Consider the following 27282-nt stretch of genomic DNA (forward strand, 5'->3'; position numbering starts at 1 on the left):
TTTTTAGACTGTGGTAATTTTGATATTATATTTAAAAACTGCTGTTGGTTGGTTGGTAATCCTCATAAATAAATCTTAATGCATGTTCCTGTATTTTCTCTATATTCTGGTATTGCAATCACCACAAAAATGTCACACTATTGTACAGTAATAAAAATTTGACAATATGAATGAATAATAAATAAATTTTTACCAATACGTCTTGATGCGTTTTTACAAACATTAGACATATCAGCATCACACTTTAGCTAGTAATCAATAGGTTTTTCACAATGCATAATGTTGCCATCTAAATTAGAGGTATTCCCGTAACAGTGTGGACAACCGTAGTACTTTTGTTGTTAAAAATACTGAATCATTTACCTTTAACTTGTTTGTCATCGGCTATCGATAACAATGATTTTACGCTCACTCAGTCTGTCAGAGGCCTTCCAGTGGGGAATTAAATAATCACTTGTTGCACATTTCGATACATAAAATGAAACTCTTTTCACAAAACTTTAAAGGAATTTGTTTGAAATATTCTTTATATCAGCACACACAACAGTTTCATTTTAGAGAATACTAAATGTTCAGAGCTAATATCATTAAATAATCGAAAAATACATTTACACATTTGGATTTTCATTGTAAAAACTTTAAGTCGATTGGGTTAATTCACAAAATATCTTAAGAGAAAAAAATACTCCCACGTTGTTATCATTTAAGAGTAACATACCATTTATTCAATGCATAGGATTTGTTTGTGAAAAGAGTTCGGACGATAAAAAAAAATCATTTTTTAACTGGATAATTTTCACATGGATTATCGTTTGAATCATTCAGTCATCAAGAGAACTCATATGATCCTTGGATATTCCAGTACTACACAACTCAATTGCCTCTATTTATGTATATATCTTTATGTATATCTAATTAATTAAAAGACTTTTCTGTTTGTATAATGCTTTTATGTACAGGGGAAACTGTTACGCGTGTGTGTGATCCTTTTTGTCTCTTTGACCAACGATAGTTAGTCATAAACTAAATTGCAGTATTCGTCGATATATCATTCTTGTATCACATGAATTTGGGTCTTTTACTTACAAAACTTATTTTCTTGTAACGTATTTTATTTGTTGAAGAGCGAATGTTGCCCGCTTTTTTAATTTTTTCGTCGTTTGTTTGTGTCTCATTGACATACAACCGGATCCTCTTTTCTTCATATTTCAAAACATACAAGATGACATCAATAAGGACGAAGTTGATATATATTTTGGTTATGTTTTTTAATTGCACAACTATTGAAAGTTGATCATGCATTCGTTCTAAAATAAAATTTTACGCAAGATAAAAGTTAAAAGATACTAAGTGAAAAAAATTAGACAACCGCAATGGGTTAATCACTTTGACGTCCGAAAAAGATAATAGCCAACACATACATTTTAACTTTTAAAGAACGTTTAAGTATTCAATATTAATCAAACTACAAAGGTTATTCCTGTACTAGTTTTTCGAATTATTTGATTTAGGCGTTGAGAACCTTTGGTGACCCCCGAGTTTAAATGTCTATAATAAATACGACGTGATAAGTGGGCGTTACAGACGAACGTTCACCTAGTTAAACCCAGTCAATGGATGACTTGTGCGCGCCAAAAAATGGTCTCGTCCACACTGTTATGAAAACTATACTAAAAGAAATATTTATATTTATACCCCCGCTTTAAAAAGGGGGGTATACTGTTTTACCTCTGTCTGTCCTTCCGTCATTCCATCCGTCAGTCCGTCAGTCCGTCAATCCATCCGTCCGTCCCATGAATATTTTCGTCGCATTTTTCTCAGGAACTACTTGACAAGGATTTCTGAAATTTGGTTTCAGGGTTTATATAAGTAAGTTACACCGTGTGATGCGTTTTCAGATTCATCACTCAACAACTTCCTGTTTACCGAACACTTGTATTATTTTACACATGATAGCCAAGTTGAAAATTTTCGTCGCATTTTTCTCAGGAACTACTTGACAAGGATTTCTGAAATTTGGTTTCAGGGTTTATATAAGTAAGTTACACCGTGTGATGCGTTTTCAGATTCATCACTCAACAACTTCCTGTTTACCGAACACTTGTATTATTTTACACATGATAGCCAAGTTGAAAATTTTCGTCGCATTTTTCTCAGGAACTACTTGACAAGGATTTCTGAAATTTGGTTTCAGGGTTTATATAAGTAAGTTACACCGTGTGAGGCTTTTTCAGATTCATCACTCAACAACTTCCTGTTTACCGAAATATTACGGCGGGGGTATCATCAGTGAGCAGTAGCTCACAGTTTTACTTGTTTCAGCTTTCTTGTCAATGGCTATTGCCTAAAACTTGCCAGGGCTGGCCTTCATGATTTAAACTAAACAATTAACAATCTCCGAGCTTTCTTTCGAAATTATTTACAACAGTTAATGTCAACTAATTGACTTATTGACACTTTGGATTTGTTCCATTTAAGAAATGTAATTGATAAAGCAACAAGAGTTACTGACAAAAGTAGACACTCTTAGATCCTATAATAATAGAAAAAGTGACTGTATGTCATATTATTAGCTCACCTGGCCCAAAGGGCCAAGTGAGCTTTTGTCATCACTTGGCGTCCGTCGTCCGTTAACTTTTACAAAAATCCTCTCCTCTGAAACTACTTGGCCAAATTTAACCAAACTTGGCCACAATCATCATTGGGGTATCTAGTTTAAAAAATGTGTCCGGTGACCCGGCCAACAATGCAAGATGGCCGCCATGGCTAAAAATAGAACATAGGGGTAAAATGTAGGTCAAGATCTATCTGCCCTGAAATTTTCAGATGAATCGGACAACCCGTTGTTGGGTTGCTGCCCCTGAATTGGTAATTTTAAGGAAATTTTGCCGTTTTTGGTTATTATCTTGTATATTATATAGATAGAGATACAATGTAAACAGCAATAATGATCAGCACAGTAAGATCTACAAATAAATTAACATGACCAAAATGGTCAGTTGACCCCTTAAGGAGTTATTGCCCTTTATAGTCAATTTTTAACCATTTTTCGTAAATTTTTATAATCTTTTACAAAAATCTTCTCCTCTGAAACTACTAAGACAAATTTAACCAAACTTGTCCATAATCATCATTAGGGTATCTAGTTTAAAAAATGTGTCCGATGACCCCGCCCGCGAACCAAGATGGCCGACATGGCTAAAAAATAGTACATAGGGTAAAATGCAGTTTTTGGCTCATATCTCTGAAACCAAAGCATTTAGAGCAAATCTGACGATGATAAAATTGTTCATTAGGTCAAGATCTATCTGCCCTGAAATTTTCAGACCAATCTGGCAACACGTTATTGGGTTGCTGCCCCTGAATTGGTAATTTTAAGAAAATTTTGCAGCTTTTGGTTATTATCTTGAATATTATTATAGATAGAGATAAACTGTTAACAGCAATAATGTACAGCAAAGTAAGATCTACAAATAAGTCAACATGACCAAAATTGTCAATTGACCCCTTAAGGAGTTATTGCCATTTGTAGTCAATTTTTTACAATTTTCATAAATTTTGTAAATTTTTGTAAATTTTTACAAAATATTTTTCACTGTAACTACTGGGCCAAGTTCATTATAGATAGAGATAATTGTAAGCAGCAAGAATGTTCAGTAAAGTAAGATCTACAAACACATCACCATCACCAAAACACAATTTTGTCATGAATCCATCTGTGTCCTTTGTTTAATATGCACATAGACCAAGGTGAGCGACACCGGCTCTTTAGAGCCTCTAGTTTATCTGATGTTTTAGATAATCCATTAGAGATTAGTGATCACGATGCAGCAGCAATATTTCTTAGAGTGTCCACCAGCAATGTCACGTACGTTCAAAAGACAAATGTGGATATATGATAAGATGGATAAAGATAATTTTTTTAAATTCTGAATAAAACGGATTGGAATGCACTTCTTTCCGATGACAAGGATGTTAATGAGTTATGCGAAATATTAACTGTAACTTTTTTAACATTGCGAAGGAGTGCATACCTACTAAGGAAGTAACTAACGAGAAGTAACGAAAAAACGACAAACCGTGGTTCAATAAAGATCTTAGAAGAGAAATATACACTCGAGATCGATTACAAAAAAGGCTTTCAAATATGAAAGACAATCTGCTGATATTGTGAAGTACAAGAGACAGAGAAATAGGGTCAATAATATGACAAAAAATGCTAAAGAGAGATTTAAAAGTAATTTTGACCACATAATTCTTAAAATTAATCGAATACAAAAACATGTTGGAAAATATTAAAAATGTTAGTTAAGTCAAACAATGGATCAAATAACATCCCCCCACTCAAAAATATTATAAATACCGAAGAAATAGACGAAACTGCATATGGAGAAGACAAAAAATGTGAGCTATTGAACAAGTATTTTAATTTAATCTCGATACTAGATGAAGAAAATATCAACTTACCACAATTTGAAAGTAAAACTGACGATAAAAGTGTCACTGTTGAAAAAAATATAGATATAATTAATATTCTTGATTCAAATAAAGCTTCGGGACCAGATGTGATGCTCAAGATCTGCCTAGATAAAGTTGCAATACCTCTTCAAATTATATTCAACAAGTCCCTTAGACAATGTGTATACCCAACCAGCTGGAAAATTGCAAATGTTATAGCTATTTTTAAAAAGGGGAGCTCATCTCTGCCTTCTAATTACAGACCTATATTTCTTAATTAGCTCCGTGGGGAAAGTTATGGAACATGTTGTTTATAAACATGTACATAATCATCTTTTTAATAACAAATATATTTATGAATTCCAATAAGGTGTTTTGCCAAAACATTCAACAGTGCATCAATTATTAGAAATATATGATTGTATCTTAAATGCTCTAGAAACAAAGGAGATTTGCTGCTTTGTTTTTGCGACTTCTCGAAGGTTTTTGACAAAGTGTGGCATATTGGTTTACTACATAAAATGAAAGCATATGGCATTGATGGGAATCTGTTAAATTGGTTCACTAGCTACCTAATTCAAAGAAAACAGAAGGTTATCATTAATCAATCATTCTCAGCTCTTTGCAATGTTTCAACTGGTGTACCCCAAAGATCAGTCTTTTATTGTTTATGGTATATATTAATGGGAATGCAACCAGAGTATAAATCTCAAAAACCGAAAATTAAACCATAGATATCTATGGTATAATTTTCACAATTATACCATGGTTTTGTTGTATATATGTAAAACAAAAAGAAAGATAGCAAGACCTGGCCGCCCTTTGGGATTCCAGAAATCTTTCAAAATATCAGAAATCTGTAGTCTCTTGCGTCCATATCCAGAACTTCTAATTCCTTTAACAGTTTTTCGTCTGTAACGTTATCCGTCACCAATAAAAATGTGCATCCACCGCTGTCGAAAAATCTTGTCTAACTGATATTCCCGCTGTTTCAGAATCCCGTGCTTATTTTAGAAAGTAGGCGGAGCTTTATGCGTAAGGTCCGAAAAGGGTAATTTAACTGATTCTTATCAAAATTATTTTTAAAGTAAGCAAAAAAAAGTATATGAAATACACAATTTTAAACAACAAAAGATGCGATAGGTTAAAACAAATATTTCATATATTTTGGATAATTTTTCGATGTATCGTAAATTATACCATAGGTTTTGTTGAAACCCCTCGGCAACCTCACTCGACTTCGTCTCGTGCGTTTATTGCCGGGGATTTCAACAAAAGCTATGGTATAAGTTACGAAACACCGCAAAACTATCCAAAAGATATGAAATATCTATAACATATTGCTGAACAGTTAACTTCTTTATGCAGACTATTTGCAGATGACACTTCGTTCAATTACTCGGGTCATGAAGAAGAAATTATACACAGTGGGAAATCTAGTGAAAAAGTACAAAAGAAAATTCACTCTTCTTATGATAGAGTTGAGAAAATCAATAATAAAACAATGCCCAAAAGTTATTTCTAAATAACAATTGTAAATTTTAAAGAAATTATTAGTTAAACTGTGTTATTAGAAATATACATGCAAATACACGATGTTTTATGTTCATATCGAGATATTTGCATTAGAAACTTGTGAAACCGAAATCTAAAAAATGTTAATCTTTGCTGCATATTGATAAAAAAATAGGAAAAAATCATGTACATACAAAATATAAAGATCTTTCGGGTCACCAGTTTTCGGTGTGTTCCACAAAGTCCTTAGCATGTTACAATTTTCAAAAATATACTTTTTTTTCACATCTAAGTTTTCGATTACATGCACCGGTCTGCTCTTGTCACATGGATATTCAATATAGAAATATCGTCTTTTCGTGAATATAACAATTTAAAAGTCTGGCTGTGCAGGTTAAAACATTAAAGATAAATATTTTTATAAAGTAGGTATCACTTTACTATTTTTTATACACTTTTAAGAAAGGTCGTCTCGATGTTCGTACATGTATTTGCGGTCTTCTTGCTCTATTCACATTCAATGTTTACATCGGGATACGTTCCGTTTGAATTTGCTTAGTAACTTAATTTCAAAAGTGTTAATCTTTGCTGCATATAAATCGATTCCTTTGGAATTTTTTCCCTGACTTTCTCTTATCTAGCTGCATATATATTCGGATAATTAGCATGTTCCAGAGAGGTATACAGCCAGTAAAAAAAAATAATTGAAGTTGGTACTCCAGGAATTTATTTGCATAGCAACATTTTGTTTTGATTTCAACGTATTTCTATTTTTACTATTTACCAGAACGTTTTCCCATGAAATATATATTGATAGCGTCCTTGCTAAAATGGGGCAAACATTGAAAAGATCTAGTTTTCAGTGTTTACAGGGGAGGTAATATTTTGTCACTAGCTTTCCCACTGTACAAGCAGTTGTTGGTCGTGACCTGAGACAGCTGGATGAATGGTCAAGAAAATGGCTCATGTCTTTTAATCCTAAAAAAAATAGAGATAATGATTTTCTCAAATAATGAGACAAAAGATCTTAATCTTACTTTGAACAATACACAAAAATACCAAATTCGCGATCTCATAAATATCTAGGAGTTACAGTTGGAAGTGACGCAAAATGGAACAATCATATTGAAAATATTAAATAGTGTTAAAAATCATCTGAATGTACTGCGAAAACTTATATATCAAAATAGCCTACAATATCTGGAAAACTTATATCTTGTATTTGTAAGACCAATTTTTGTCGAGCCTGCGACTTTTGCCGCAGAAAGCTCGACATAGGGATAGTGATCCGGCGGCGGCGGCGGTGGCGGCAGCGTTAACTAACTTCTTAAAAGTTTAATATTTCAGAAGGTAGAAGACCTGGATGTTTCATACATTGTATATAGATGCCTTATGCTATGAAGTTTCCGTCTGTCATATGTCCATTGTCCTTGACCTCATTTTCATGGTTCATTGACTACTGTATGCATTAGGTCAACTTTATTTGGTGTATGGAAATATTTTACGATGTACGTGTCAGTCTGGCAGGTTTTATTTGACCTTGACCTCTTTTTCATGGTTCATTGCTCAATGTTAAAATTTTGTGATTCGGCTGGGACTATTTTACTAACGTTAGTATAATAGTCCCAGGTTTTGGTCTGTTTTTCTACTACTGTGTGCAATAGGTCAACTATATTTGGTGTATGGAAATATTTTACGATGTACATGTCAGTCTGGCAGGTTTTATTTGACCTTCACCTCATTTTCATGGTTCATTGCTCAATGTTAAGTTTTTGTGTTTTCTTAAACTTTAGGCAATAGGTCAACTATATTAGGGGTATGGGATGATTGTATTAAAGGTGTTCATGTATTTCTGGCTTGGTTTATCTGACCTTGACCTCGTTTTCTTGGATCATAAATGTTTATGTGATACTTGTAGTAAAACTTTATATTTAGGACTATCAACATCAAATCAATGGTCAGTATAGTAGGCGAGACATTTCAGTGTGTGCACTCTTGTTGAATGTGCAACTGAAGAATGGGACAATTGTGGAAATTGGTATTCAATTAAATTAGAACAGCTTAAAAATTCAACTTGAAGCTGCAAGAATTGTAACAGGTTTACCTGTTTTCACAAATTTTGAGATTTTCCTAAATGAGGTTGGTTGGAAAACTTTAGAAGAGCGAAGAAAAAGAAATAAATACAATTTTTTTTTTTTCAGAATAATAATGCCCCTGAATATTTATATAGTCTTGTGCCCCTAACATTCAAAATACAACACAATATCCCTGGTGAAATGGACAAGATATTAATTTACCATTTTGCAGGCTGACACTGACTTCCCAATAATTTATTCCCCCAACAATTAAACTTTGGAATAATCTGAACATGTCAGTTTGAACTATAGACTCATTATCAAAATTCAAAAAAGAATTAAAATAACACGGCATTCGAAATGAGAATCTATCTCAACATTATTTATATGGCCCTAGAAAATTGAATATAATCTTAACTCAATTTAGATGTTCGGCATCTTTCTTGAATTGTGACTTATTTAGAGCTAACATTATAGCTGATCCAACATTTAGATGTGGATTGGATATTGAAGACATGCGCCATTTTTTCTTTGATTGTATTTCTATTTAAATGAAAGGGCTATTCTGTTTAAAGGACTGGCTTCCCGATGGCTGCAATGTGAACATAAAACTATTGGTTTTTGGGAAAGATACTCTTTCCTATGATCAAAATGTGCAAATTGTCAAACAAGTCTTAAATCTTATAAAGAGATCAAAAATATTCCTCATGGTACAATATCAACATGGGTAAAACGCACATCATCATCATTATCATCATCATCCTAATCTCCGTCGTTCTTTCTTTATCCCCTTTACTTTTTTCAGTATAGTTGAGTAATATTTATGTTGTTTAATTTACATAATGCATGCTCCCATTTAATTTGTACTATTATCTAAATTGTATTGTGGAGAAGTCTTCATAAGTATTTTTTACTTGTGTCTGATCCTTTTTTCTTTGAGCAAGAATTTGTATAGTAAGAATAACATATTATGTTTTAAATAACAGTGTAGTGAGTGCATTCGTGTCAATATGGACAATATCCTTCGTTTACAGGATCGTATAAACTTTGAAAATCAAAATTCGTTTGATGAATCGTTGAGCGATTTTATATATATGATAGTATAAACATACTGCCCTTGGATGAAGGTGTTAGGGTAGATTAACACACGAGGGGAAAAATAATGTGGATTGGATATTGAGGACATGCGCCTTTTTTTCTTTGATTGTCCTTTCTATTTAAATGAAAGGGCTATTCTGTTTAAAGGACTGGCATCCCGAAGGTTGCAGTGTGGACATAAAACTATTGGTTTTTTGAAAAAATTAAAAAAGTGTCTTCGGTTAATATAGACAAAACATGTGACAATGATTTATTTAATAACACTGACGGCGATTATGTATACCCTGAACTTGACGAAGAAATTACAGAGGAGGAGATTTTAATTTTTTAACCGAGTGTGTTAATCACCCCAAGGACGTATGTTAGTTTTACGTCCTTGATCACCCTAACACCTTCATCCAAAGGCAGTGGGTCATTTTCAAAAAATGTCGAATTTTGAAATTGAAAAATTTATTAAAAGTTACTTATTCAAACAACCCTCTACATAAGCAAATCAAAACAAACAGTACTTATAGAACAACATATTAAAAGATGCAATCTTAATAATGTCATACAAGAATATCTTGAAACATTTTTTGATAGGTGGTACAATATTTTGTCTCTCCTGTTACCATTTTCAAAAGAAATTTTGGGTTATAAAGAAAAGGTTTGGATAAAATTTTAAGCTTGTTTTTCGAAGCCAATTAGATGGTTTTCAAGAGAATAAACTTCTATATATATTCATTTTGTGAAATAATAGATTATTTGCCAATTTTCCAGGTTGTACTGAAAAATGCCTCTAAAAATTGGTTTTCAAAGGTTGTAAAAATTACCACCAGTAATGCAAGTCTTAGATAGCAATTCATATTGTTCGGCATTTTTTCTCTCTTTCAAATAAACCCCAACATCAAGTAAATCCCTCAAATGATAGTTTACTTTTGTCTTTATTTCATTGGTAACAGGAACGTACGTTAATGATATATCACTATATAAAGTTCTATCCTGTTACCTTTTTGTCTATCCTGTTACCTTTTTGTCTATCCTGTTACCGACATCAGTATTGCACCTGCAAATGCTAAATTGGGAAGATTAAGACGTTATAACCTTAAGATGAGTTCAAACAACGAAAGATTTCATTCTGTTTGCAACTATATGTTATGATAAACTTTTTAACGACGTTTCTGTCTACAATTGTCTATCCTGTTACTCTAACCATAGCAACCATAGTAACATGATAGACATAACAGGATAGACAAATTTCTTCATTTTCGAATGCTGTTGTGAAATAACTACTCCCTTTGGTGAGGTGATAATGTTTTTCTGTTGTGAATTTGGTTTTCCACACGTTATTGCACTTTTTACAAGTATACTTTTGGTGTAATTAATCAAAATTGTTGGTAACAGCATAGACATGAAAAAAAGTACCCTCTATTTTTTTCACTAAATGTCTTGAAATTTCTTTTCTCTACACTGTCGTTCAAGAAACGTGCTGTGTTAAATGTAAAGGTTACTTTGCACTTTTGAAATCAACACTGACTAATTCAATATTCATAGGGAGAATAATTTAACGGCTGATTTAAGTAGCGGTAACAGGATGGACATGAACTTCATGTACGCGGATTGAATTAAGTTTGTAGATAAAATGTTACATATAATGATAAAGAAGCTACGATTTTTCGTTAGAGTAATTATTAACGTTCTCAAAGAGTCCCTTTTGCAGATATCAAGGCGATCAGAAAATCGGAAAAAAATCATTTGAATTGTGTTTTTCTGAAACTGTACGCACACAAATTACCCAAAAATCGGACTTAAATACATTTTAATCTTATGAAAATAGATGTAAATCGTGTTTATTATTAATGTTCTGAATCATAAATCCTACAAGCTTTCATTCAAACAATTACAGCTGAAATTTCCATTAGAAATAAAAAAAAATAGCATGGGTGTACTGAAAATTCGACATTTTTTTAAAATGACCCATGTATGTTTTTTATTAGATTGAATGCCTTATGATTCAAGTGTGCACTATGTTACTAGAAAGACAATTGTAAAAAAATCATGTTAGTCATAAATTAAGATAGTTTAAAAATAGTGGAATTAATTACTCTTGGAGTGTTAAAAATTCGTTGGAAGTACTTGATAAATTGCATGCTTATATTGGTGATTTAGAATCTGTTCAAAGTTTTGATTTTTCTACCTTATATACCATGTTGCCTCATAATCTTATTAAGAAAAAATCCACACACCTGATTAAATGGGCATTTAAAAAGTCGGAATGCGAATATATATGTTCAAACTCTTTTAGGTCACTTTTTAGTAACAACAAACAAAAGAACTACAGTGGAGATCACTTCTAACCTCTCATTAGAACTGTCAGAATAATCTGTCATAGAACTGTTCTAAACTGTCCTAGAACAGTTCTACCTAGAACAGTTCTACCCTAGAACTGTTCTAAGTAGAACTGTCAGAATCAGTTCTAGGTAGAACTGACTAAATCAGTTCTAGGTAGAACTGTCAAGATCAGTTCTAGGGTAGAACTGTCTAAAACTGTTCTAGGTAGAACTGTCCAAATCAGATCTACCGTAGAACTGTCAGCAGAACTGACTAAATCATGTAGAACAGTTCTAAATGACGTCACTGCAGTAAGGGCATCTTAGAATTTAGAAAAAAAATCAACAGTTCCAATTACTTTACTGTATAATAGCAGATTTTCTATATTTTTACTGATCAAACGTTACATGTAACGTTACAAATATCGAAGCGGATAGAAAGGTTATCCAACTCATCGGAGAAATATTTTATATGATTGCATATAAACATCATGGTTTACCTTAGTTCGTTCCCCGTTTTTAACAGTCTCTTCCTAAATATAACTCTGCATTTAATTCATGGAATTTTAATCGTAATTTACCTTGTTCGCCTTGGATTTACATTCATGATTTAAGATTCTTTTTTGACAAATGTTCAAACGAAAATTGTACAGTGGATGAATTATGGGATATTAATGAGTTTGACTGTCCCTCTGGTATCTTTCGTCCCTCTTTTAATGAAATACGTGTTGTATAAGTATGTACATTTGCACCATCTCGTCAATTTAGACAGACTTATCCATAACGATTATAAATGATATCTGGGAGTCTGGGACGTCAGAAAAATATACTCGATCTGAACATTGATGTGATTTCCGAGTATTATCACTCAATACTAATACTACTAATACAATTCAACGCCTCTATAATTGTACTAACTTACCAAATATCCTATGATACGCTCTGGTAATATGTTTCTCGTTGCGTCCTTATTCCCGCCAATACGCCAACTCTCGTTACCTGGTAACTATCTGAGATCTTATCCTGAGTTAGGTAGTTTACAATGGATCATTCCGGGAACCGGGCTACGCGGTATATCTAACTACCGTACTGTCTACATAGTAATGTCACGTCCATTATACCATATTACACAACACTCCCCCCACTTTGAAAGGAGTGAGTTTACTTCCTATTCGAATATTCACTATATTTCTTTAGTCCACCCCGTCTGGTCGCACCACGGGGGTACAAATAAATCTCCAAAATATATATAAATATATTTTCCAATGTTGACATTTCAACAACACACATATATTTTTCAAATTCAACAATTGCTCCGTTGTCGCTCTGCGGAGTTATTTTAAACTGACATATCATTCCTTGATATATATATTACACACAATCTATTCACTCTTGATGTAATTTCCAATCAAAATTTACAACTGATTTTCTGTATTCTCTATGTACACACGAATCTGCTCTATATGTACATCATACTACTTGTATAATGCCTTAAAATATAAATTTACCTTGCGGTGCCAGATTCCTGGCACCGTCGACATCTAAACTTTACCATAGTGTCCGCCAGCTCTGGTGTCAAATCTACACAAGCTCCATGGTACCACTCATGACAAAAATCACACTGTATCATAAACAGTCCATCATCTGGTTTTCTGCACAAACAGTACAAGTCTGGGTTAGTCGCCTTGGTCACATCTTCACCGTCCTGTAACTGGTGCTGGCACTGTTTTAACCAGGGTGGTACTTCTCTGTCTTTACATGGCTTTAAACGGTCATGATTTATTGTCAGTACAGTTTTTTGTAATTTTATCTTGTACACATACGAAGATAATTTGGCACATACAAGTCCTGGACCTTTCCAAGGTGGGTCCAATTTCTTCGCCCTACCTTTAATTTTTGCCGTGTCTAAAACATAAACTAAATCTCCTATTTTGTATTCTCTCTCCAGAATACGTACATCATAAACACGTTTCATGGTATTCTGTGTAGTTTTTAGCGTGTTGCGCGCTATTTCATGTGCAGATGTTATGGCATCTCGGAGTTTTATCACATACTCATCTTGCGACTCGTCTGTTTTAGCACCAGATACGCTGTACAATAAATCAACAGGCTGGTTAACCTCTCTCCCAAGCATCGGCATGTTTGGCGTAAAACCAGTACTTCTGTTAACTGACGATCGAACAGCTCCTGCCAACTGTGCCAAATGTTCATCCCAATTGTCTTGTTGTTTAGACACGAAGCAACGGACGGCGTCCATTAAGATTCTGTTGCAACGTTCTGCTTGTCCGTTTGATGATGGTCTGTACGGAGTAGTTCTCGCTTTGTGCATTTGCAAGATTTCACAGATGGATTTGAAAAGCTTGCTTTCAAAATTGCGTCCTTTGTCTGTAAAAACCTGAAATGGGAATCCAAAACGAGAGAAAAACTCGTTCATAGCAGCTCTTGCCGTATGTTCTGCAGTTTGTGCTGGTAACGGAATACATTCCATTCATTTGGAAAACTGATCAACCATAACTAGTACATGGGCATTCCCAAATTTCGTCTCTGGCAGTGGTCCTAGAAAATCTAAGTGGACACGCTCCATTGGTGCACCTGCATGAAACTGGGTAAGCGGACATTTAGCCTTCCTGTTTGGCTTCTTGTGTAAATTGCATGTACTCCATGTTTTGACAAAGTCTCTTATTCGTTGTGTCATACCATACCATTGATATTTCGCCTTGATTCTTAATGTGGTCCTATTCATACCTTAGTGACCTGCAGCAGGAATATCATGACATAATGATATCACTTGTTCAACAAGATCTCTTGGTACCACAAGTCTTGGTGTTCTGTCTTTCTTGTCCAAATTTCTCAATATTCCATTATCATCTAAATAGAACATTTCTTTGTTTATCCAATATTTCTTAGCTATTGGACTGCATCTGAATATTGTAGCCTCTGATGGCTCTGTTGTGTCCCTGAACCATACCAGTATTAAGTCCAAGTCTGGGTCTGTAGACTGATAATCTAGTAATTGCTCTGGTGAATAAGTACTAGCTTCTATACCTGTCTCAGGAATGGCATTTACATTTGGAAGGTCCAAATATGTCGCGTAAACTGACATACCAAGTGGTGTAGTGACAATTTCAACTGAACTGTGACAAACATTTTGGTTCTGGCTTACTGTATCTTGATTGGTACTGTCAAATACTTGTGGCTGGACAGGAGATGTACCTAAATTCTCATTCACGTGACTTGTCACGTTCTGGTCCCCCTCTTGTGATATTGAACTATCTGGTCTAGCATTGTCCTTTATAATCACATTTGTATGTTGTGCATTGTCCTGTTTCATTAATTTGTTCTCCGAAATCAAAGAACTCGGTAGTACTGTAAGTGGTCCTGTATTGTGTGTTTGCTCAAAAGTTTTACATTCCTGATGTGAAGCTAAGGGAATAACGTTATCTACGTCTTCTTGAAAACCAAGCCAACTTTGGTGAGCACGAGTACAATAATCGCATGCTTCACAGGGTGTTTTAGCACGTTTCCAGCTGCTAATCTATTCTGTGGACAGGCTAAATCTGGCAGACGTGATAATGCGTCCGCATTTTGGTGTCTTTTATCTGGCCTGTGCTTTACTGTCATGTGATACTGGCTTAGCTCCTCTAACCATCGAGCTAGTTGTCCTTGTGGCTCCTTAAAGTGCAATAACCATGTTAAACTGCTATGGTCTGTACGGACTATAAACTCTCGTCCTAAAAGGTAATGTCTATAATGTCTGGTGAATTTCACTACTGCAAGCAATTCTTTTCGTGTCGTGCAGTATCGTTTTTGCTCATGGGTTAATGAAAAACTTTCGTAGGCAACGGGACGCTCTACGCCATCTTGGACTTGTATTAATTCTGCGCCAATTGCGAAATTGGAAGCATCTGTGTCCAAAATAAACGGATCTGTATTGTTGGGTAATGCCAATAACGGAGTTATGGTCAACGCCTCTACAAGTTTGTCAAAGGCCTCTTGCTCTGAATCTCCCCATTTGTACGGTCTCTTACCGGTCAATTGATACAAAGGGTAGGATAAATCCGAAAAATTCTTAATGAAAGTTCTATGATAATTAGCAAAGCCAAGAAATTGTTCAACCTCTCTTGTTGTCGTAGGTACTTTCCATTTCTTAACAACTTCAACATATTCACTGCCAATTGCCATACCATCTCTATTGATTGTTCTGCCTAAAAAGTCTATTTCCTTTTTAAAGAAATCACATTTCCTGGGTTTCAATTTTAGCCCATACTCTCTGAAACGTTCAAAAACTGATCTCAAATTCTGTAAATGGTCTTCAAATGTTTTTCCCATTACTAGAATATCGTCTAGGAAGGCGAGTACCACATTCCATGTTAAACCTCTGAGAACGAGATTCATTACTCGTGAATATGTTCCAGGGGCATTGCAAAGGCCAAAACTCATTCGAACAAAGTGGAATAATCCATATTAAGTGATGAAGGCAGTCTTTTCCTTGTCTGAGTCCTTCACTTTAATCTGATAATATGCACTATTAGCGTCCAATTTTGAAAACCATTCGTTTTCCGCTAAAGTGTCAAAACATTCGTCTATCAGGGGAAGCGGATAAACATCTTTTTTCGTCACAGAATTCAACTTTCGGTAATCAATGCACCAGCGCACGTTGCCATCGCGCTTGCGCACAAGTACTGGGGCAGATGCCCATTCTGATATAGATGGTTCTTTTATACCTGCATTTTCTTTAAATGGCTTTCTTCTTCGTGTGCAAAGCACATAGGTGTTCTTCTTATTCGTTGTTTGATAGGGCGCGCATCGCCTGTATCAATCTCGTGTTCAATGTGGTTAAATGTTCCTAAGTCAAAATCATCTAGTGCAAAAACATCAGCAAATTCATGAAGTAAATTTGCAACTTTGGACTTTTGGTCTTCAGCAAGCGTACTGGATTTATCCAATATGTTCTGCAACTGTTCCGGTAGTGTATTGTTTTCTCTGGCTATTCCAGTTGTTGCTACTGACGGGGCTGGCCCCGTTTCAACAACATCAGCTTCAATTGCTTCGCCTAAAAGAGTTCCCTTTTGCAAAACTATCTTGTTGTTCGTTACATTAAGTAAACTGACACATGGCAAAGAACTAGCATTGTAATAACCACGTGGGATTAACAAATCTATTTCTTTATTAGGTTCAACTATAAAATCAGTTAATTCCGCTGACAAATCTGACTCTAATTGTACGACTGAATTAGTAGGTATGACTGTTCTATGTGGAACGGTAATTTTAGCTACTCTTGCTATAACGTTCACAGGCGGTACCAGTCCAACATGTCCATGTACCATAGGTAGTGCTTCTCCATTGATGAACAAAATTAATTTTCTGCAGTCTAAAATTACTTTTGCTTTGACTAGAAAATCAAGTCCTAATAGCATGTCATTATCAATAGGCGCAACATAAATGTCTGTCCTATATGTTCTTTCGCCAATTTGTAATTCAACTGGTCCCACTACAAACGCATCCATGTGCATACCACGCCCTGCTGCATGCATTGTTGCTTTTCTTTTCATGGGTGGTTTTTTGCTAAGAGATTCATAAACTTTGTCAGAAATGATTGTTACTTCTGCTGCGGTATCTTCTACCGAAATTACAGGCTGTCCATGCACTTTTAAAGTGAATCGAAGCATAGATGCTGAGCCTAACTGGCAAATAGTTCCTCCTAAGTGTACGGGATCTTGCAACTGAAGGTCAATTACTTTCTGTAAATCATTATCAGGCTTCGTTGTGTGCAATGATGAATTAGACAGAGTATCTGTGGATGTTGACATGTCACATGTTTTCAACGGGGTAATCCCTGAAACAGTTGTCCTGTTTATTTCGTTTGAAATGGTGTTTAACGTTAGGCGGTTAGGTGTGGTCTGAGTCAGGGTTCCGCCCTTTAGCCCGACTATTTCTGGTTTAAATGGTCTGTGTAATTTTTTCCTGTTGATGAATGTAAGTCAGGACAGTCCCGTTGTATATGTCCAAACTGGTGACAGAAATAGCAAGCCATATTTGCTAATTTTTCAGGTGGTATAGGTCCCCTGCGCCTTTTAAATGGTGATTGTCGCTGATTATCTTGCCTATTATCCCTGTTACGCCATTGTTGGCGATTACCTTGATTTTGTTGGCTGAATGGTTGGGTTGCTGGCTGGACTTCATTTTGTACAGGAAACTGTTTTGCCTGCTGTAGTTTTTGAAGCTGCTGTTTAATGTCTCCAATTTCCTGCTTATGAAATGCTTCCATAGCAGTCATCTTTTCTAGCAGTGTGTCCATTTGTTTAGACAGTTCAGACTTTGTATCTGTCTTACCAATAGCGTGAACAGCTAGGTCGCTATCGTAATCATAACTTGGTTCATCCTGATTTGGGGTTGGGTCCCGTCTACCGGTTGGTTTACCAAATATAGCTGTGTGGTTATGTTGGAACCATTTTATCTGGTCAATTGCTGCTTCAACAGATGTTGGTCTGGCTGTGGCTCCATGTTGACCAGCTTTTTTATCTGAGCATCCCTGGCATATTTTCCAGATAGCTTGTGTATACATATAACTGTCGGGAAGATTTCGGAATGCTTTACAGGCTAACGAAAGAACTCGGTCTGCCCAATCTTCCAATTTCTCATTTGTATTTTGTCGTGCACTCATGAACTGAACTTGCAACGTCTCTGGTAAGTCTTGAAAATTAAACCTTTTCTCTAATCTGTGAATTAATTCAAAGTAATCCACGCCTTGGTCTCTATCCAGTAAATTTGCATAGTAATCACCTGCTTTACCATGTAAACACCAACACAGTTGGTCTTTTCGTTCCGTGGTAGTCCACGATAAACGATCAGCATACCTATGAAACTTGGTGTAAAAAGTTTTCCAACTTGAGGAACCATCATACTTCAGTCCTTTAGGTATATCTAGGTTCTTTGATTTTGGCTTTGCTGGAGGCATTAATTGCGGCGACTCCCCATAACTTAAATATGATCTTGGAGGGAACATATTTCTGTTTATTGTAGAAGAGTATGTTGGATTTGGTGTTCTCAAGGAATATACTGGTTCCCTAAATATTTCTGGTGAAGGTATTCTGCGACGGATTTCAGGTGTAGGTATTCTGCGTCGGATTTCTGGTGAAGGTAAATGTGATTCTACCTGTTGACGACGTCTTGGGACTGGGACTGGCCTTTCTGATCTAGATTCGTGCTCGTTGGGTCCTTACTGGCATCCCAATTTTGATGTCTGCTGTTGTGTATTTTGGTTACGTGAATAATCACGTTTTTCAATGTGCTCATGGGGACCTTGCTGCCATCCCAATTGTGATGTCTGCTGCTGTGTATTTTGGTTACCTGAATAATCACGTTTTTCAATGTTTTCCTCAACATTTAATCTGATACTTGGTTTCGTGTACCCTAATTCATCTGTTCTATGAATTTTGTCTGGCTTAAACTGTCGATCAATTGAAAAATCTTGAACTTTATCCTGGTCATCATACTTGGTTTGTAGTAATGGTTTTCTTTCATCAGGTCTTGACAATTTTGTTGAATACTGGTGGTCCTTATACTGCAAAGTGTAATTTAAAGGCTTGCTCATCGCTGAACTGGGACGTGATAACTCACGTTTGACTTCCTCAGGCTCAGGTTAAAGCAAACATTCATCAGAAGATGTGTCAGAATCTGAAAAGTCATTGATTTCTGCTTCTCGTCTTGCATATTTCGAATGAAATCCAGATGTTTTAACTTCGCCATAATCAACATAGTTTTGTAAATCATAACTTGACTGAGTCCGTGATTGGTATTCTTGTTGCTGTGTAACCGGTGAAAAATCTATCAAATCCATCAAAGTTTCAGTAAGTCGTAGTCTTGGTATTTCAGAAAGATGCTCAGGCTGAATATTACCAAATGTCTCTCTCATAGACATAATCTTGTCAGCTGTGACATTTCCAACACCAGGTAACAATAATAATTCTTCATAAGTACAGCTATTAATTTTTGTACTCTCCTTCTGAAAAGCTAAGTCTGCCATTATGTTATTATAACACAAATACAATTCAATGTAATCACTGGTTGCTGAACCAGAAAAAAAAATTAATGTGTATGTGCTATGTGGCTAACCACACAAAAAACGGCTAATTTTTCCGAAAATGGCTAATTTTCTCCAAATTGCTCTGATAACGGCTAATTTGTCTAATTTCTACACAAAACGGCTAATTTTAGCAAAACGTGAAACAATTTTCGAAAATAAATTCAGTAAACAATGTAATTAACGCAAGTTTTTATGCTTATATTATTTCCGTGTTCAAACACTTCATAATATACCAAATATAGCAATATGAACTTCGCAATTACACGTGACGTACTCACTTCTGTTTCTCGATTCAAATCGTCCTTTAACACAGGAAACCCTGCTCGCCAAGCGCCAGTGATGTGATTTCCGAGTATTATCACTCAATACTAATACTACTAATACAATTCAACGCCTCTAATTGTACTAACTTACCAAATATCCTATGATACGCTCTGGTAATATGTTTCTCGTTGTGTCCTTATTCCCGCCAATACGCCAACTCTCGTTACCTGGTAACTATCTGAGATCTTATCCTGAGTTAGGTAGTTTACAATGGATCATTCCGGGAAACGGGCTACGCGGTATATATATTACTACCGTACTGTCTACATAGTAATGTCACGTCCATTATACCATATTACACAACAACATGAATGAAACATTTGCCCCTGGACGAAAATAGGCTACACACAATTTGACAAAATCAATCATTCTTCTTTGCCTTCTTCAAAATATATTAACAGTATACTATTCCAAGAAGAAAACTTCTCATACATGTACTTTTCATTTTAAAGTATATGAATCAGTCATGCAGCAACATATATACTGTTCCCAGAGTCATGTGAGTGTTGGATGATGCCGTTAAATAGTTTTGTTTAAAACAACAAACCATCACGAACCCCTGACTTTAGTGACGGTTCATTATTATGGATACAGCATGTACAGAGAGGAAATAATGGGACTCTAAATTGATGTGGACAAACTTTTGTAGTCATGGTAGTCATTGTGTTCCAAAGTTGGTGTCATCTTTATCATACGATCCGTCCTGACATAGAAATATTATTGGTTTACAATGAGGCCATATATATTTACATGATAAAGTGTAAACATGTTCAGTTTTGGTTGATGCGGTCAAATACTTTTGTTAAAACGACTCAGTCTGATATATCGAAAGTACTGAAATTTGTTTACGATTCAATATTTTGAATAAAAAGAAGATATGCTGGTACTCTAAATTGGTGTGGGATTTTTTTTGTAGTCAATGTGTTCCAATATTGCTGTCATTTGAATTATACAATCCATCGTGATATGTATCTATAAGTGATTTACTATGCGGCTATATATATATATTAAGATTTACATAATAAAGTGCAAATATGGTCAGTTTTGGTTGATGCTGTCACATATGGTCAGTGTTGGTTGATGCTGTCAAATATGGTCAGTTTTGGTTGATGCGGACAAATAGTTTTGTTATACGAGTCAGTCTGAGATATCAAAATTACTGAAATTAGTTTACGATTCAAAATTTTGAATAAAAAGAGGACATGCTGGCACTATAAACTGATGCGAGCATAATTTTGTAATCAGTGTTTTCCAATATTGCTGTCATTTGTATTATACAATCCATCCTGATATAAAAATATAACTGATTTACTTTGCGGCTATTAAGATTTACATAATAAAGTGCAAATATGGTCAGTTTTGGTTGATGCGGACAAATAATTGTGTTATACCAGTCTGTCTGAGGTATGAAAACTACTGATATTTGTTTATGATGCAATATTTTGAATAAAAAGAGGACATGCTGGCACTCTAAATTGATGCAAACAAAATTTGGTAGGCATTGTGTTCCAATATTGCTATCATTTGTATTATACAATCCATCCTTACATAAAAATATCACATAAAAAAGAGCAAATATGGTCAGTTTTGGTTGATGCGGTTAACTATGGTCAGTTTTGGTTGATGCTGTCAAATATGGTCAGTTTTGGTTGATGCGGACAAATAATTTTGTTACACGAGTCAGTCTGAGGTATGAAAACTACTGGTATTTGTTTCCGATGCAATATTTTGAATAAAAAGAGGAAATGCTGGCACTCTCAATTGATGCGAAAAAAATTTGTGGTCATTGATTTCCAATATTGTTGTTATTTGTATACTACAGTCCCTCTTGACATAAAATTATAACTGAATTACTGTGCAGCTACATAGATTTACATAAAAAAAGCAAATATGGTCAGTTTTGGTTGATGCGGTCAAAAGATTTTATTACACGAGTCAGTCTGAGGTATGAAAACTACTGATATTTGTTTACGATTCAATATTTTGAATAAAAAGAGGTCATGCTGGCACTATAAATGTATGCAAACAAAATTTTGTGGTCATTGTTTTCCAATATTGCTGTAACTTGTATATCACAGTCCCTCCTGACCTAAAATTATAACTGAATTACTGCGCAGCTATATAGATTTGCAGAAAAAAAGAGCAAATAATGTCAGTTTAGGTTGATGCGGTCAAAAGATTTTTGTTAAATGGGTCTGTCCAAGGTATGAAAACTACTCGTAAACAGATATCATATTTGTTTCCGATTCAATATTTTGAATAAAAAGAGGACATGCTGGTACTATGTATTGATGCAAACAAAATTTGAAGTCATTGTTTTCCAATATAATTGCTGTCATTTGTACAATCCATCCTTGCCTAAAAATATAACTGTATTTCTGCAGTGTGCGGCTACATGTATATGTTTTACAGGATGAAGAGAAAATATGGTCAGTTTAAGTTTAATTTAAAAACATATTTATTTATAATAGTGGATTGGGAAACAAGTTATTACATTTGGTAAATGAGGTCAAATAATTTTGTTATCCGAGTCATCCTGACTCCCGGAATGACAAAAGTAAAACAATTCAAATGATAAAACTAACGGCCTAATTTATGTACAAAAAATGAACGAAAAACAAATAATGTATGTAAGTTAACACATCAACAAAAGAAAATCACTGAATTACAGGCTCCTGACTTGGAACAGGCACATTCATGCAGAATATGGCGGGGTTAAACATGTTGTCTTGATTAAAAATCTGAAATAAGACCGGCAAAATAGCAAAACTCTATATAAATCGCTATTTTGCCGAAGCCTTATATTTAAGACAAAGAGTTCTTAAAACTTATAAATCAATTCTAGCCGTAGAATTTATAAATCAATTTTAGCCGTAGAATTTATAAATCAATTCTAGTCGTAGAATTTATAAATCCGCGGCAATTCTAACCGTAGAACTGTTCTAGTCGTAGAACTGATCTAGAAGTAGAACTGTCTAAAACTGTTCTAGGGTAGAAATGTCAGGATCAGTTCTAGGTAGAACTGTCCAAATCAGTTCTAGGTAGAACTGACCAAATCAGTTCTAGGTTAGAACTATTCTAGCTAGAACTGTCTAAAAGGTGTCAGGCTGACAGTTCTACATACTGTCCTAGAATAGTTCTCCTGACAGATTCTGACAGATTTAATGAAGTGATCTCCACTGTATGTCAATTGGACCTGCTTTGATACTATGACTGCCCTTGAATTTTTACTAGATAACATTTTTGTTCGCTATGGAGATTCCGTATATCGTCAGGTTATCGGAATTCCCATGGGGACTAACTGTGCACCACTTATTGCGGACCTGTTTCTGTATTGTTATGAGTTACAATTTATGACTAAAATCAGCAAAGACCCATCGAAACAACATCTGGTCCAAAAATTTAATAACACTTTTAGATATTTAGATGATATATTGGCTCTCAATAATGACGACTTCAGTATGTACACTAAAGAGATTTATCCTGCCGAACTGACTTTAAATAAAGCTAATACTAACAATGAAAACTGCCCTTTCCTGGATCTTGATATCTTTATCTTTAGCGGGAAGCTTAATACCAAAATTTATGATAAAAGAGATGATTTTTCATTTCCTATTGTTAATTATTCATTTTTAGATGGTGACGTTCCCTTGTCGCCATCTTATGGTGTTTATATATCTCAACTTATCGATTCGCTCGTGTATGTAACAACGTATTTGATTTCAACGAAAGAAATCTCTGTATTACTGAAAAATTATTACACCAGGGTTTTCGATATCACAAACTAGTCAAAACATTTACTAAATTTTATCATCGGTACAAGGACATCATTCGTAAATATAAATCAACATGCAGACATCTTATACGTTCAGGTATTTCACATCCAATATTTTATGGTAATATTCTTTACAAAGCACAAAAATGTCGGCATACACCTCAAAAGCTAACCAAGCCTTTAAACAGACTTATAGGGAAAGGATATAGTTACGATACTGTTGTCAAGTCATTAAGGATTGCATATTTTGTTATTAATATTGATTCACTCATAGGGTCTTTGCATCGGAAATAAACACATTTATTCTAAAACCAGTTGTTGGCATGATACGGGTTATGTTCTTCTCATATATTTTGGTTTAAACAATATTTTATTCGATAAGTCAAATCATGCTATATAATATAATACAGTATAAACAATGGGATTCAGAAACAAGCAACATTGCTTATTTTAATCCGTCTCCAAAAGAATGTTGACATACAATATAATGAATACTTGGAGCATGCTCTGTCAATTGGAATATATTAAGAATAATAAATACAAAATAAGATTGATTATATAGTTTGAGAAAAAAGGGAGGAAAAAAACAAAAACAAAAAACAAAAAACAAGTGATTGAAATGAGCTAAATGAAATGCAAGGAAAACATATAAATGATGCTTTCATATTATGGTGTGAATCTTTTACTTTTCAATATGTATTTTGTACCAATACAAAAAGAGTACAATTTTCTTCATCAGTTAAACAATCTGACCCAAAAAGCAAAATATTTACATCAATACGCTGCGGAAAATCAGCAAGAGAATTCAGTAGCACTTGGCGTATGTTAGTATAGTAGGGACACGTTAATAAAAAATGAGAGCTTGTTTCTATAGCACCACAACGAAAAATTGGCAAATCCACTAAATTACGTAAAAATAAATCGGAGTTTAAAGCACTAGAGTTCATTCGCAAGCGTGCATGGAGAATTTGTCCAATGCGATTTCCAACATAATAATGTGTGGGAACCTTCTTATTTTGTTTACAAATATGTTTTTTAAATAGAAAGAGAGAGTCGCATTGTCTTATATTAAAAGGTATCTTATTCCATAATTTCACGGTTGAAGGGAAAAAGTATTCTGAATATAAGCGAGTTCTTGTACCGATTTCTAAGATATTTTGACGTTGCCTTGTATTATGGTTATGCCTGCTTTCTACTAAACCTGGTATTTGTTCACGGAGATAACTAGGTGTTTTGTCATATATAATTTTGTGCCAGAGTATCAATCTATGATTTTCTCTTCGTTCCGATAACTTTTCCCATTGAGTTTCGACATATAATTTACCAATATTTGTAAGTTTAGTACCCCCTGTAACTATGCGTGCGGCATCTAGCTGGATATATTCTAGCCTTTGTATTAGGTTTTGTACTGGCCGGACCAGCGAGTTTAACCAAGATGACTGGGTTTATGTAAAGATAAAACAATCAGGAGCTGACTTTTATTTTACTACCAATCCAAATGGTGAAAAACTGAAAATACAAATATAAATACAATTTTACAATGTGTTCAATGATAATTAAAGTCCATTAAAAATACGGATAAACAGTTCGTAGATTTATAAAGCTGTTAATGTTCTTTATAATAATAAATAGATGAATATTCTTGCACGCGTCGGGTTCTGCATATGGCAAAATTTGGGGTAATTTGCTAATTTGCATAGCGGCCATTTTGCCTTATCATGTCGGCAGCCATTACAATAGGATTATATAAGCCCTTTTAATAAAAATGCCAATATGCAAATACCTATGTCGAATGAACAATTTGTTCGCATATAGGTGAATTGTACATGTTTTTAGGCTTCTGTCCGTGTACAAATGGACATTGTCTACTCTGAAATCTTTCAGCCTTTTCAGTTTAAAAATCGGAAGCGTAACCATTGTGTAATTGCTATATAAGATCAAATTAAATGACGTAAAATCGTAAAATAGCAAGATTCAAAACAGAAATACACATGCAAGAAGATATTGTTCATGATTTGTTCGCATATAGGGAAACACCTTGTAGGTTGAATTTTAAAGACAAATAACTTTTAACTTACCTGCTTTCTTAAGTTTTCGGCCAAATTCTTTAAAAACATGATGATTTCAACCTTCCCGTTTCGTAAAAAGTCAAATTTTAAGCATTTTCCCTTAGAATTACACAGCATTTTTGTAAATATCCGCCAAAGGAAGTTTTTAAAGATACATTAGTTTTAGATACATGACGGAAAAGGACTGGATTATCCGCAAATCTATAATAAATTATATTTTCAATCTTAAGCTAAGGGAAGTAATTTGATCAAAAGGGACAAAGTCACGTGGTGCAAATTATTTAAATAAAGTACCTTTGATTTTGCCATATGGTCTGAATAAAATTGTGTAATCGTAGATACGAACAGTTTGAACGGTTAAATGTTCATAGTTTCTTTATAACATAGGAAAACATATTAAAACAGTTCATCGCTGATGTAAAGACATAATTTGTAATGTTTTAAAGGTAACTCACGCTGTGGTTAGCCACGAATTGTTCCTTTGGACAACGTGTCCGCTGAATGTTCCTTGTAGTTATGCACACGGCATGCTGAGCAGTTTTCGTCACTCAGAAGAGAGGGGAAAGTAACATGGGTTCCTACACTGTCCTGTATAAAACTCCTAAAACTGGAGCATATAAAGTGATGTACGCAATGAAACATAAACAATATAAAATGATGATCACATGAAGAACAAATGATGAATGAGTTCCAGAACACTCCCCGTCTGAGGTCTATCTGACATCACTATTCCATTATTAAAACAAATAAAATGTTAAATATATAACAGCCGTCCAAAGTTCCACTTATATGAACTTGGAAGTAATCCAACGGGAGGCTGGGTATTTCACAGCTTCTTTCCTAGATAAGGTGGTGTTTCCGACGAGATCGCGGCGATCTAAGATCCAATTCCATGGCTGTAGTTCTGATGGATGAATCTCCTTTCGACACAGATATGCGATCCAACGGGGACGTCTTGCAAAACGGACGCTTTCCTTTACGTTTACGGCATATAGTAGACCAGCCGGTGTCATGTTCCTTTCCTCTGTGACTTAAGTCCGAATTGTCTATTCTACTTTCCTCTTGTCCTTGCGTATCCAAAGGCAAATTGAAGCTTTCCTTGGGAATTGAATGTTTTCGGATGTACTTTTCTTTGTCGGCATTCACTTTAAGTAATGTTGCTTCCGAAATGAACTTTTCGTCTTCTGCAAATTTGACGATCGAAGTCGCTGATTTCGTTTTTGGTTGCCCATGTAAACGGGAATATTGTTTAAACGAATCAGTTCGAATTCCATTTGACTGGGTGTTGGTTTTATTACACTCAGGTAATTTCTTTGTATGTGGTTTCACAACACTGCAAGCTGGATTTGTTTCCTTTGTAGTGAGTTCAAGGTGAACATGTTGCTTATCGGAGCGTATTTCACCAACGATAATCCAACCCAGGTTTAACTTTTGCGCAAATGGAGCCTTTGGTGGTCCTAGACGTTGATCAAGGACGTGATGTGCCTCTATTAGGTCTCTTCCAATTAAGAGAAGAATTTGGCAGTGTTCCTCTATTGGTGGAATGCTTCCTCTAAGTTCTTTTAAATGAGGG

The sequence above is a fragment of the Mytilus californianus genome, unplaced genomic scaffold (genome assembly GCF_021869535.1).
Source record: "Mytilus californianus isolate M0D057914Y unplaced genomic scaffold, xbMytCali1.0.p SCAF_4, whole genome shotgun sequence".
NCBI classification, from domain to species: Eukaryota; Metazoa; Mollusca; class Bivalvia; order Mytilida; family Mytilidae; genus Mytilus; species Mytilus californianus.